Raw genomic sequence first — 14999 nt, forward strand, 5'->3', positions numbered from 1 at the left:
TGAGATATCTTGTGTATTCAGATACTAAGTAAATGGAAATAAGGGTGTAAAATTGGATATTTATGCCCAGGAGGCAGTAAGCAAGCACAGCATGCAAATAAAGACCAAGCAAATCATCAGGAGTCCTGCTGGCAGCTATGCTGTCACTGGAAAAAGAAAATGTCCTGATCTTTTTCAGAAGCAGAGTGGAATAAAGAAGCTCACAGGCCACATGTATGTACATCCAAGCCAGTTCTTACTGCATCTGCCAGCACCTTAGAGGTCTCCAGGAGGTTCCCCATGCCCTGTGTGGTTTGTGTGGTGCTCAGCAGTGAAGTTCCAGAACAGTTTGCGCAGTGCCTTGCCTACCCCAGAGGTGTATTCAGCAGCCGAGCGATAGCTGCCCCTGTGTTGAGGTGCAACTGCTCACATCTCAGCCCTGCTGGGTGTGCTGACGGCGATGCCTCCTGCCCTCGGAGGGGTACCTCCTACTGCAGAGTTCCTCCTGGCTCATGTCCTGATTACTAGGCCAGAATTAAAACAGCTTGAGGTGCCTCTTGACATATACCTCTACTACTGCTTAATGGTATAGTTTGAGTGGTTATAATGTTAGAGTTCACAGAATTGGGAAGATGTGACAGCTGATCTAATACAGACTGGATCTGGTTCCTGACTTCCCAGCTCTGTTTTATGACTTCTAGGGTTGAGAGGCCATTCCAGAAAAGCATTTCAAAATTTTTAGCTCTTTCAACTGCAAAGTCGAATTCCTTTCCTTTATTATCCTAGTGGAAACAGCTTGTGGTGATGTCTCAGTAATAAAGAGCTGTTGGTGTCGGTGCAGGTATGTACTCTGAGGGTAGGGTAGCTTTCATTATGAGTTGGGGTTTTTTTGAAAGAAACAACCCTGTTGTATCTTAAACTCTTACTGTATTGGCTGTCTACCGGAAACTTTTAACCAAATGATGACTCTGTACTCTAGTTGAATCTCCTTTCCTCTTGGCTTTGCTTTTGGAAGAGGGAGCAGGGAGAAGGAATGTGTTTTGATGGGGTAATTCTCAGATTTCATGCAAGACGTTTCTCCTCTTTGTTGTTTTCGAAGACCATTTGATTCCTTCTTATATGTTGCAAATTGTCAATCTGTGTGCACCGTTTTCGTTCAAGCAGGCTCTTCCAATACTGCCTCTTCTTTGCAGTTCTTTACAAGCTAGTAAGAGTTTTTAAAGCATAATGATAAATCTGAATCAAACAATGAGGTATCTTATGCCATTTGAAAGAGTGATAGAAAAGAGCTGGATTCCATCAGGAAAGCAGCTAGTAGCGATGTGTAGGAAGCTGTGAAAGTGTAGGTAAGTAATGCAGAAATGACACATCAGGAGTACTGCAGCTTAAAGGCCATGAATACTCTACACAGGTAATTATCGATGTAGGCATATTGCCTGTGGAAGGATGGTTGTGCTTTAAAATCTGCATGACGGATTTATCTTTCAGGAGGCTGAGAACACCATATTCTTGTTCCAGACTGATCAGCTTTCAAATTCCTTTTCTTTATGGACAGAGATGTTGCCTTAGGGGTCGGAGCTGCTACCAACCTAAAGCAGATAATTCTACCAAACACTGTTCTGTGGCCTGAAAGCCACGCGTCTCTGTCTCCAGATTGTTTCTGAATTTTGTGATCTGTTTTATCAGATCATAGTCCTGTTTCCTGCTGTGATAGCTATGGGCCAGGAAAGCAGACAAAGTGATATTTTGTTAGCCATATGGTGTTTGTGCAAAAATAACAGTATTCTGGGGGTTTTTCAAAGCATGCAAAGTGTATAAAATGGGGAATATTGTCCTAAACTATTTCTGTGGCTTTCAGACTCTTTTCTGATCTGTGGGAGTAGGGTTCTGTACTATGTCCATACATTAGAGTGTTTGTCTTCCTTTTTGCACAACATTTTTCTGCTGATTTCCTGTCTTGTGAGCCAGATACTAGAAATTCAGCAGAGGAATCTGGTAAGAACCTTGCTACGTGTTGCAGTTCTTGGTTAGATGGAAGAAGGTTCTCTCTGGCTGTCCAGTGGAGGAATGTCTGTTTGCAGCACAGAGAGAGTTTTCAGAGAATATGGTTTTCTTTTGAAAAGAAATCCCACTTTTTGCAGCATGAAGTTTCTGTTCTTCCATCCCAGTTTGTGGATTTGGAATATTTTTGCGTTTCGTGTGCGGCATCTTCTATATTTCCTTGATTCTATTGAAGAAGTGAATATGTGTTCTAGCTGGGACTGGGTAGTCACTTAATTATTTTACTGCCCCAGGTACTGGCTGATCTCACTGGCTGCCTTGGTGAAGGGATCTCACAGTTGCTTCTGAAGCTCTGCCTCTGAAAGCTTGATATCTGCAGTGGCAAGGACACAGACCTGCTCTAGTCATGAGCTCCCTTTGTCAAAAATTATAAAGATGCGCTGTACTGGTTGATGTGAGAACACTAAAACCGGTCAGCGGTACTGTACTGCCTTTAGTGTGCGAATGCTGCCAGCTCAAAGAAAAGGGCTAGGAATGTGAACTCAGTTATTCAGACTTAAGTGATTCCACTTTATATTATCTGCTGCTGTTATTTTAGTGACTATCTCTCAGTTTTGATGCAGGAAAAAAACTTTGCTGGAGATAGAATCATAGAATCATAGAATTACCAGGTTGGAAAGGACCCATTGGATCATCAAGTCCAACCATTCCTAACACTCCCTTAAACCATGTCCCTAAGCACTTCATCAACCCATCCGTTAAACACCTCCAAGGAAGGTGACTCGACCACCTCCCTGGGCAGCCTCTGCCAGTGCCCAATGACTCCTTCCGTGAAGAATTTTTTTCTGATATCCAGTCTGACCCTCCCCTGGCAGAGCTTCAGGCCATTCCCCCTTGTTCTGTCCGCAGTCACTTGGGAGAAGAGCCCAGCTCCCTCCTCTCCGCAACCTCCTTTCAGGTAGTTGTAGAGAGCAATAAGGTCTCCCCTCAGCCTCCTCTTCTCCAGGCTAAACAACCCCAGCTCTCTCAGCTGCTCCTCATAAGACTTGTTCTCCAGCCCCTCACCAGCTTTGTTGCTCTTCTCTGGACACACTCCAGAGCCTCAACATCCTTCTTGTGGTGAGGGGTCCAGAACTGAACACAGTACTCAAGGTGTGGTCTCACCAGTGCTGAGTCAAGAGGGAGAATAACCTCTCTGGACCTGCTGGTCACACCGTTTCTGATACGAGTCAAGATGAGTGCTTACATTGTATTGTCTCAACTCTTGTTTTGGCCTCTGGCTGGAAGGCAGTGTACTGTGTAGGTCTTTCTGTGCTAAGGTATAAGGTGCTTCAAAGGCAATAGAGCCTTGGACTTGGTGAGTTTCCCATTTAGATTTTATGATTTCACTGAAATGCCACTTAGCATTGGCAGGGAGTGGAGCTCTCTCAGAGCTATTTTGTGACTCTTGTAAAACTCTAGTTTAAAAATTAAATCTGATTCTGGGGGCAGTTTATATTAATGCAGCTGGCTGAAGATTTCATGTAGAAAGTCAGTATGTCCCAAATACACTGCAGTGACAGGTTTGTGTTTGGTTTGTATGGTAAGGTTTTGGTAGCAGGGAGGCTACAGAAGTGGCTTTGAGAAGCTGCTAGAAGCTTTCCCTGTCTGATAGAGCCAATGCCGCTGGCTCCAAGATGAACCTGGCGCTGGCTAAGGCCGAGCCCATCGGCGGTGGTGGTGCTTTGACATAGCTAGAAAGTGGGGGTAAAACCTGCATGGCAGCAATTGCAGCTGAAGAGAGGAGTGAGACTATCTGAGAGAGACAACCCTGCAGACACCAAGGTCAGTGATGAAGGAGAGGGAGGAGGTGCTCCAGGCACTGGAGCAGAGATTCCCCTGCAGCCCGTGGTGCAGATCATGGAGAGGCCCGCTATCCCCTTGCAGCCCTTGGAGGTCCACGGTGGAGCAGGTATCCACCTGCAGCCCAGGGCAGGTGGGTGTCCAAAGCAGGATGTGTTCCTGTGGGAAGCCCGTGCTGGAGCAGGCTCCTGGCAGGACCTGGAGAGAGGAGTCACACAGGACCTGGTTTGCTGGCAGGACTTGTGACCCCAGGGTGTTCCCATACTGGAGCACTCTGTTCCCAAAGGACTGAGCCGGACAGAAAGGACCCATGCTGGAGCAGTCTGTGGGAAGGAGCCATGCTGGAGAACTTTGTGGAGGACTGCATCCTATGGGAGGGAACCCACACTGGAGCAGGGGAAGAGTATGTGGAATCTTCTCTGTAAGGAGAAGGGAGCAGCAGAGACAACATGTGATGAACTGACCATAACCCCTCTTCTCTATCCCCTTGCGCTGACTGAGGGCAGGAGGTAGGGAAAATTGGGAGTAAAGTTGAGCTAGGGAAGAAAACAGGTGTGGGGAGAATGTGGTTTTAGTATTTGTGTTTGTTTCTGATTTGGTGGGTAAAAAATAATTTATTACCAAAGTTGAGTCTGTTTTGCCCATGACAGTAGTTGCTGAGTCATCTCTCTGCGCTTATCTCCACCCATGAGCCTTTGTTATGTTTTTTTATGGCAGTAGAAGAGTGTTAGCAAAGAGCGTGGATTTCCAGCACAAGATTTTAATTCTATTTTATTTGTTTGTTGGGTTTCTTTTTGAAGGCTTTTATTTTTTCCTCCCCTGCAAGCTTGGTTTCATCACTGGTTTCTCACAGAACAAAACAGCGATTGTTGGGAGAAGACATAAATTAGTGATGATGTTTTGTTGATGTCCTCGTTCTGGTGATAGGCTCAATTTGACAGTAAATTTAAAGCCTCATATCAGGCAAAGCACAAGGCAGCAAGCTCTTCATAGAGATCTGTACTCTAGTGCTGGATGATTTCATGCTAGCTTTCTTGCCTGTAATCTCAGTATTAAATCACCCCTTCCTCTTCCCCCTTCCTACCCAGCAAATGAACAGCCCTACAGACTTTTTTGCTGGAGATGTCACCTCTTGTCCTTCCAGCACACTTACGTCCTGCATAAAGCAATGGAAGAATATGGGCTCTCAGAAGCCAGTGAGGAAAACGGGAAAACAAGTAGTTTTCAGGGAAAGGAAAGAACAATATCCCTCATTTGTATTTGTATAGCATCAAGCTCAATCTTGATTAAAGACTCTGAACATCACAAGAGCATGCCAATTTTGGCTTCCTCTTTTAGCAAAGGACGGAGTGTGTAGAGGTTCTTGGCAGCATCCCTTGACAGTAAACACAACTGAAATCAACTCCTGTGTTTTAAATTGATCTGGAAAGAATACAAAAATGTGAATAAGTAACATAAATAACACAAAAAATTAAGTATTTTAAGTGAGCTTGGTGTCACTTATTAGCAGTCATATGTTTTATTTGTATTCTGTTTCCTCTAAATGTGTCTGTCAGACTTTCTTTGTATTAGATGCCAAATAACAGGAAGCAGCCATCCTGTTTTTCTCTGTCACCTCTCTTTCTGTATCTGGCATGAGTGACACATTTCTTGTCAGGTGCTTGCTTAATACTAGCGTTGTGATGTGCACTGAGAGTAGGATGGAGGCACTAAGTTTGTATTGAGGCATTTTCAACAGCACACTGCATATCTGATAATATAAATTATCGCCTCTATGGGAATTGGGGAATATGACAGGTTAAAAAGCTGTTTAGGAACCCAAACAAACTACTCTAGAATGACAGGACTGATTTCAGACATAAGATGGTTCCTGGCAGCAGGCGTGAGCGTACTCTGACCCCAAAGCGCTGCAGACAGGCTGGAGGCTGTGATTTAGGAACCCTTACCAATGTCATCATTTCGGGCAAGCACGCTGCTGGGCGCACTGACAACGATGGGCACTAGACAGCCGGCACGAGGCATCTGTTTTACCTCTGTGGACCATGCTGCCATCCTCCTCACTGTTCTCTCCTCCCAGCTCCAGTATAAAGCTAACCTTGGGTTTTGCTCCACAGCTCATGCTGCAATGCAGCTTCCTGGAGAGCTAAACAGGATTACACAATCAAAGCCTGCTAGTGGAGGTAGGAAAGCAGAGGATGAGCTTGGCTCAGATGATCCATGCTCCTTGTTTGCAGTGCAGTTTTACCAGGTAATGGAGTTACAGGGGTGAAAATCATCAGTTGTTCCGTGGTTTGGGCAGCAGGGCTGCTGTAACTGCTGTAACGCGATGCTTCTGCCTTTAGCTCTTGTAAAAAGCAGCTGGAGAAAAACATAAGAGGAGCCAGGTTGTGTGTTGAGAGTGGGAGTAGAGGCAAATGGAGGTAATGACCAGCAGTGCTGGGGTCTGGATTCATGGTGGTGTGGGGTCTTTGACTGGGAAGAACTTTCATAATCCCAGCAACCATTTGTGCATTGCAGTAACTATAGCTAGCAAATCTTGTTGTGCTTCTTTTCTTTCATTTATGAAAACCAAAATGTCTGTTCTTTTAGAAGTGCCTTTTAGCAGCAGCAGGAGGTCAAGGACTACTTGCTTAAATTCTTCTCATCATTAGGCTTGATTTTTACTTGGCCAAGAAAGCGGTTGGAAAATACCTCTTCTGATTCAACCTGTATGATGGTGTTAATTTATTAGTGTGGTATTAATTGACTCATGAAAGTTGGACCATTATATGATCGTGAATGAGTTCAGAGTTTGTTCTTTTGCTTTTTGGTGGGTTTTGGTGTAGTGGGACTTTGGTGAACATGATAGAAGTGATGATGAACACAGATTCGTGGGTAGGTGATGTTTCAACAATCAGTCAAGTGTGGTGACTAATCTGATTGGACTTCTTGTTCCTCACAATACTTGATTGTTCTCTTTCACTGATGCATCTCATTTTCTTTAAGCTGAACTCATTATGACACTGGGTGCTGTGAAGGGTTTGGTGAGGTCTCTCCTCCAAACTGGGAACCTCTCTGGTATGGATGGGAGACTGAGCGATGCAGGTTGCAGGAAAGCTAGATGAAAGTGGAGTTCTTCAGAAAAGAGGCTAAGAATATGCTAGTACCCTTGTAAAGCCGGGGTTGGTTGGGTGATACCATAAATCATTTCTGGATGCGACGTTAAATGACGTATATTTTCTTTGCAGAAAATATGTGGGGAAAATCATCTTCCAGATTAACCTGATAAATTACAGGCAACATGTGTCATGTTTTATTGTTCCGAATGGAAAAGAGAGGAGAAAGGGACTGCTTATTTCATCTGGTCAAAATCCATGTGCAGCTTTGCATAACTCTGCTCTGGCTGGTGAGCAAGCTTTGAGGGCTTGGAGCCACATTACTGTCATCTGTTGTGAAACTTCAGCCTCTGGTTATCTCTTCTGGCAACTGTCACTAGCTAACAGCAAAAAGGGAGAAGGGGCAGCTTGAGGTAATACTGACACAGTGCTTTGAAAGACTAACAAAGCATGTAATTTAGTAAATTCTGTAAATAATTATCTGAATACTGATAAATCCTGCTATTGCGTCCATTCAGTGAACCCTGATTTGTGAAGCAGAAGAAAAAATTGCCTATTTTTCCCCCCTTTCTTTTTTCTGAGCTGCTGTAACAGTGCTTCTTTGGGGACTTTTGAGAGAGAATGTTTAAGCACGGCTGAAGGAGGATGGAGGACAGCCCTCTGAAGGGAAGTGCTCTGCTGTCCCATTGTGCTAGAACTGCTTACTTTCATGAGCTATCCTTAGAAAGATAAATATTGCCCCTAACAGGTTTTTTGTTAAATAAATAAATAAATAAGCAAGCTGTTTAACCTAACTGTTAGCTCCTTATTCCATACAGAATCACAGAATCACAGAATCACACAAGGTTGGAAAGGACCCATTGGATCATCGAGTCCAACCGTTCCTAACACTCCCTAAACCATGTCCCTAAGTACTTCATCCACCCGTTCCTTAAACACCTCCAGGGAAGGCGACTCGACCACCTCCCTGGGCAGCTGTTCCAGTACCCAATGACTCTTACTGTGAAGAATTTTTTTCTGATATCCAACCTGAACCTCCCCTGACGGAGCTTCAGGCCATTCCCTCTAGTCCTGTCCCCTGTCACTTGGGAGAAGAGGCCAGCTCCCTCCTCTCCACAACCTCCTTTCAGGTAGTTGTAGAGAGTAATAAGGTCTCCCCTCAGCCTCCTCTTCTCAAGGCTAAACAACCCCAGCTCTCTCAGCCGCTCCTCATAAGACTTGTTCTCCAGCCCCCTCACCAGCTTTGTTGCTCTTCTCTGGACACGCTCCAGAGCCTCAACATCCTTCTTGTGGTGAGGGGCCCAGAACTGAACACAGTATTCGAGGTGCGGTCTCACCAGTGCCGAGTACAGAGGGAGAATAACCTCCCTGGACCTGCTGGTGACCCCATTTCTGATACAAGCCAAGATGCCATTGGCCTTCTTGGCCACCTGGGCACAGTGCTGGCTCATGTTCAGTCGGCTGTCAACCAGCACCCCCAGGTCCTTCTCTTCTGTGCAGCTCTCCAGCCATTCTTCCCCCAGTCTGTAGCGCTGCATAGGGTTGTTGTGCCCCAAGTGCAGGACCCGGCATTTGGTCTTGTTAAACCTCATCCCATTGGTCTCGGCCCAGCAGTCCAGCCTGTTCAGATCCCTTTGCAGAGCCTCCCTACCCTCCAGCAGGTCGACACTTCCTCCCAGCTTAGTGTCATCTGCAAACTTGCTGAGGGTGCACTCAATGCCTTCATCCAGGTCATTGATAAAGACATTGAACAGAGCTGGACCCAGTACTGAGCCCTGAGGAACTCCACTTGTGACTGGCCTCCAGCTGGAGTTAACTCCATTGACCACCACTCTCTGGGCCCGGCCATCCAACCAGTTTTCAACCCAGGAGAGTGTGCGCCTGTCCAGGCCAGAGGCTGACAGTTTCTGAAGCAGAATGCTGTGAGAAACTGTGTCAAAGGCTTTACTGAAGTCCAAGAAGACTACATCCACAGCCTTTCCCCCATCCAATAGTTGAGTGATTTTGTCATAGAAGGTGATCAGGTTAGTTTGGCAAGATCTGCCTTTTGTAAACCCATGTTGACTGGGCCTGATCACCCGGTTCTCTTGCGTGTGCTTCATGATAGCACTCAAGATTACCTGTTCCATGACTTTCCCTGGCACTGAGGTGAGACTGACAGGCCTGGAGTTCCCCGGATCCTCTCTGCAACCCTTCTTGTATATGGGCACAACATCAGCCAGCCTCCAGTCTAGTGGAACTTCCCCAGTCAGCCAGGACCTCTGGAAGATGATGGATAGGGGTTTGGAAAGGACATCCGCCAGTTCCTTCAATACTCTTGGGTGGATCCCATCCGGCCCCATAGACTTGTGGACGTCTAGCTGGGCAAGCAAGTCTCTAACCGCCTCCTCTTGGATCACGGGAGCCTCAATCTGCCCCTCTAACTCTTGGATTTGTAAACAGAAGGAACAACTTTCTTTGCTATTAAAGACTGAGGCGAAGAAGGCATTAAGTACCTCAGCCTTGTCCTTATCCCCTGTCACTGTTATTCCTTCTGCATCCACTAGAGACTGGATATTCTCCCTCGTCCTCCTTTTCCTGTTAATGTACTTGTAGACTGACTGTTTGCATTCTGGAGTGACTTGTGGGAGCTGCTTACAATTACACTGGCAATAGACTTATCTTGATCTCTGATAGCAGCAGTAATTCCTGGTGTTCGTTAGTGCTTTTGTGGAATGTTGTGGTTACAGAGGCACGCTTGTCTGATGGTGCGGAAAGGGAGGATAGCCGCTGCCTGGTGCCACTGAACAGCTTTCCCTGCCCTGGCTACAGCATTTTTGTGATATTTGACACAAAGCGCAGTCTCCTGCCTGTCCCACCATGCTAAGGCTAGTGGTATTGCCATCCGATTTGTTATTTAATATCCATCTTTACAACCTGAATTTGCAAGATAGTTCATTGCAGCACCTATGGGTGCTCCTCGTGGGGTATTTGTGGAGCTGTGGGATGTCCAGTGGCTCTCTTGGTTGCTAGAGGTGAATAGAGGCAGCACACAGAGCTGCTCCTAGATGGCTGGCGTGGGAGGTGAGGTGTGTGGGGCTGGCACCGGCTAGTGGTGGCATGGACACTGGATTCGGGTACTTCTCACAAGGTTTAAAAATGTGTTTGGAGTGCAGGTGCAAGTAGATGTTCCAGAAACGGCTGTTTCCCAAATCCTTACAAATCAGGTGTTTTCCATTCCTGCTTTTACCTTGTCTGTGATTCCAGTCCAATGGACCTTCTTTATGAAATGGAAATAGTGGGTGTCTTCTGCCATAAGCAGCTGGCATAATATTCTGGGTTTGTGCCCCTACTCCCAATCTGTACAGCCTCTCTGAGCATCACAGTTATGAAAGGATTCCTTCAAAAGTTTCTTGATTCCAGGTCCCTCTTCCTTCACCCCAGCAACTGAGCTGGACTGGTTCAACTCATAATAGAAACTTCTGCAAAGACTTGCCTTCCCAAAACAGGCCGACGCTTTTTAGTTACTTCAATGTGAAGGTGGAATCTTCACATTCATGTGATTCATAGCTTGTATGTACCAGACTGAAAACAGTGCTCAGTCTCTTACGTGAGTGTCAGTGTTTGTGAGAGAGCAGAGGGTGCACTGTAGGTGTACCTCACCAGACTTCACCAGTGAGCTTAGCCATTAACACACTTAGTAACGCCTAATTTCCCTCCTCAAATCTGCGTCCATGTTTAGTACTTGTGTGAAATGTTGTACTGCAGCAGCTTTGTTTATCTTTGTCAAATAAGAAACATATAAGGAGCAAGTAAACACAGTTTATGCTGTAGCCTTTAGGTTTTTTACCTTCTATATTTTGATAACCTTTGGTGAGTTTTCCAGTTAGTAGTTTTTCTACCTTGCTTTTAATTCAACCCAGTGCTTTGGCTCATTCACAACTTCAGTTTTGTGAATGGGCCCAGTGAAGTGAAAGGGACCACTTGAGAAATACATATCTTGCTGAATCAGATTGGCACTGGTTTCTTTGTCCATCTGGAGCCCAAAAATAATTTTCAAAACATACTAGAGAGTTTAGGCACTGTGTTATTAACACCGCCTATGTATCTATTTTCCCTGAACTGTTTTGAAAGCTGCCCAACAGCTGTTCTTTAACCTATTGTCTGAATAAACAGGCAATAATAGGGCTTTTGAATACTAGAAATTCATAGGAATTGTGCTTAGTTCCTGTATCCTGTTCTTCTACTCCTTCTGCATGTGAAGTTCTCTGTTTTAAATTAAATTACTTGACTTCTGGAGAGCAGAGGGGTTGATCCCACTCTCCCTTTGTCCGTGTAAGTTGTACCGGTCACTGATTTGTAAATAATGCAGGTGGAGCAGCTCAGGGGTGCCCTCGCACACCAGCAACCTCTGACTTTTTTAAGCTGAGCCTGTGCCCACCAAAAGAAGCACCAAGGTGTTAGTGGTATTGATTGCAGCAAATTCCCCTCTGATCATGTGGCTTTTTACTTCTTTCCAGGCAGAAAAACTATCTCTATGTGCTTATTAATGTTATTGAATGTACTAGGGTGGGGAGCAGTCTTCTGGCTCACTACAGGCTGGTAAAGCTGCGTGTGTTAGGTTTCCTGCAAAGCTGTGCAGTTCCATTCTTCTCATTTATTTTCTGTTTTGCCCTTCTTGATAATCCTCCTCGTCCAAACAAGATTCTTATCCTTTTGTCTGCAAATCATTTGCTCAGGTTTTTATAATTAACTTGGAGTCAACGTTTACTTGGTCTTACTTTATGTTTTCTTCCAACTGCATTGAAAGGTTTTTTTTGAATATGTTTTAAAGGGAACCTAGTAATTACTCTTATTGCTCAAGGTACCTGAAGGTTGATTGGGCGCTCCACTTAGTGCTTTATTCCTTCTCTGAGCATAGCAAGGCCTTGAAAGGGGTGTTGGTTTTCCTCCTTATGCAAGTTTGGGGCCCTGAGACGCAGCTCTCTAGTCTTGTGGCAACTCTGTCTTTTGAGGGAGGAGTAGGACTTGGTGCTGAGTATCCTGGCATGCCTTGCCCTCTGCTTTGTGATACTAATGTGTTTCATTCCCATTTATTGCAGGCATATGACATTTAGGATTTTGACACCTTATCTCCACCCTAGAGCTGCTATTTCTGGATAATGATTTTTTTCTCAAGTACTGTAGCTCTGTGTTGTTTGAAATGCTTTGGTTTTGCTTACAAACTGGCGTCACATCTGTTGATGTGTAAATTACCTGCGTCAGGATAATGTTACAATGGAGAGAAACTGCAGTGTGTTTGGTGTACCTGAAAGACTTTCTGTTCCTTCCTCTTGTTCCTGTGTTAGCGTGGTAATCATAGAATCATAGAATCACCAGGTGGGAAAGGACCCACTGGATCCAACCATTCCTAACACTCCCTTAAACCATGTCCCTCAGCACTTCATCAACCCGTTCCTTAAACACCTTCAGGGAAGGTGACTCGACCCCCTCCCTGGGCAGCCTCTGCCAGTGCCCGATGACTCTTTCCGTGAAGAATTTTTTTCTGATGTCCAGCCTGACCCTCCCCTGGTGGAGCTTCAGGCCATTCCCCCTTGTCCCATCCCCTGTCACTTGGGAGAAGAGCCCAGCTCCCACCTCTCCACAACCTCCTTTCAGGTAGTTGTAGAGAGTAATGAGGTCTCCCCTCAGCCTCCTCTTCTCCAGGCTAAACAACCCTATCTCTCTCAGCCGCTCCTCGTCAGACTTGTTCTCCAGCCCCCTCACCAGCTTCGTTGCTCTTCTCTGGACACGCTCCAGAGCCTCAACATCCTTCTTGCGGTGAGGGGCCCAGAACTGAACACAGTACTCAAGGTGCGGTCTCACCAGTGCCGAGTACAGAGGGAGAATAACCTCCCTGGACCTGCTGGTCACACTGTTTCTGATAGAAGCCAAGATGCCATTGGCCTTCTTGGCCCCCTGGGCACACTGCTGGCTCATGTTCAGTCGCTGTCAACCATTACCCCCAGGTCCTTCTCCTTGCAGCTCTCCAGCCACTCTTCCCCCAGTCTGTAGCACTGCATAGGGTTGTTGTGCCCCAAGTGCAGGACCCGGCATTTGGCCTTGTTAAACCTCATGCCATTGGCCTCAGCCCAGCGGTCCAGCCTGTTCAGATCCCTTTGCAGAGCCTCCCTACCCTCCAGCAGATCCACACTTCCACCCAGCTTAGTGTCATCTGCAAACTTGCTGAAAGTGCACTCAATGCCTTCATCCAGGTCATTGATAAAGACATTGAACAGAGCTGGACCCAGTACCGAGCCCTGGGGAACCCCACTTGTGACTGGCCTCCAGCTGGAGTTAACTCCATTGACCACCACTCTCTGGGCCCGGCCATCCAACCAGTTTTCCACCCAGGAGAGTGTGCGCCCATCCAGGCCAGAGGCTGACAGTTTCTGAAGCAGAATGCTGTAAGAAACTGTGTCAAAGGCTGTACTGAAGTCCAAGAGGACAACATCCACAGCCTTTCCCCCATCCAGTAGTCGAGTCATTTTGTCATAGAAGGTGATCAGGTTAGTTCAGCAAGACATGCCTTTCGTGAACCCGTGTTGACTGGGCCTGCTCATCCAGTTCTCTTGCATGTGCTTCATGATAGCACTCAAGATCACCTGTTCCATGACTTTCTCAGGCACTGAGGTCAGACTGACAGGCCTGTGGTTCCCTGGATCCTCCCTGCCAACCCTTCTTGTAGATGAAACAGATAAATCCCAAACAAATAAATGCTGCTGCTGTTACTGCACTGAGAGAGGGATGGAAGAAAAAAAGCATGGTGCTGGGATAGCAGCACAAACTGGAGTCACTAAATTGCCAGAGGCCTTTAGCTGCTTCCTGTAAGCACTGCATCTTCTGCCTTTGTCACTTGCTTCCAATGTCTGTCCTTCCCTCTGTCTGTCTTAGAGCCTTCCTTAAGTGCACTGTGCTTGTGCTGAGCCCCGGCAGAAGAAGTCTGGGGCTCGCTCTCGTTCCCTGGGGACCAGGCTGCTCCCTCGCTCCTCGCAGCACGTGAGTGCAGGCGCATCGGTCACAGCCCCTCGGGCGGACGGCAAACCCTGCACTTAGGAAAGCATCCTGCCAAAACATCGCATCCCCAGCTGGATCCTGCAGGAAATAGGGTGTATAGCAGGTCCGACAGCTGGGATCCGGCCCCTGACTCCCTGCAGCAGTGCAGCCCTTCCTGGTGGGAAGCGCAGAGCCCCTTTTCCTCCGCTCCGTTCACTTTAACGCCCTGATTACTGAAGTGGGTAAGTCACCATCTCACATGTGATAATTACATATTTCCTCTGTGATTTTTCACTTGTCGGTTGCCACAGCAACCATGCAATGGCTCGGCTGAAACGCTGTCACGGGGATTTAAATCCGAAGTGGCTCAGCCTTTTGCTGCGCTGTGGCGCATCTCGCCTCCTGCCCCCGGCACCATGGCGGCCTGGTGATGCCATCTTTCCCCAGGGATGGCATCCTGTGCTCGCATCCCCGGCTTCCTCGGGCCTGAAGGGAATGCTGTGGCCGAGCTGCTGCTGTGTTCCCTGTGCCTGTTACCCGCGTCTCTGCCATCGCCCGCCTGAGGCAGCGCGCGGCGGGGGGTGGCGTTGGGGTGTGTGCTGGCTGCTGTGCTGCCTGTGCGTCACCTGAAGGAACTGAACCCGGACAAGGTTATTGTATGACAGTGGGGCACCCAGGTGTCACTCTTGGAATGTTTGCAACCCAGAGTAAAATTAAGGGTTTTAAGGACAAAACCTATTCTTCAGCGTCCACATTTCTTGAAAGCTAAGGGGCCATTTAATTCTGGCTCTGCATCTCAGGAGTTTGTTTTCAGAAACCTCCCAAGGAGGCATTCAGGTGAGCACAGGGTCTGAGCTGGTGGGCTGCGCTCAGGTGATGGAGGTACTGCGGTAGCCCTGGGCAGAGCCGGATGGTCTGGGTTTGAAGGGAGCTGGGTATTCCTCTCCGCTGGGTTTGGCTGAGCACAGGGTCTAGCTTGCGGGAGCTGTTTTCATTAACCTTCATTTACTGGGGCATTCCCGTCAGCTAAGCTGCAGGGCTGCAGCTCAGGCTTTCCTCTGGGTGATG

General features: G+C 47.0%; 1 protein-coding gene across 1 annotated transcript in view; it reads left to right on the forward strand.

The window, feature by feature from the left end:
- ABAT (4-aminobutyrate aminotransferase) overlaps positions 1–14999 on the forward strand; it is a 57868-nt gene that overhangs the window by 2616 nt on the left and 40253 nt on the right. The window lies entirely within an intron of this gene.

Source organism: Cuculus canorus, chromosome 15 (genome assembly GCF_017976375.1).
Source record: "Cuculus canorus isolate bCucCan1 chromosome 15, bCucCan1.pri, whole genome shotgun sequence".
Classification (NCBI taxonomy): Eukaryota; Metazoa; Chordata; class Aves; order Cuculiformes; family Cuculidae; genus Cuculus; species Cuculus canorus.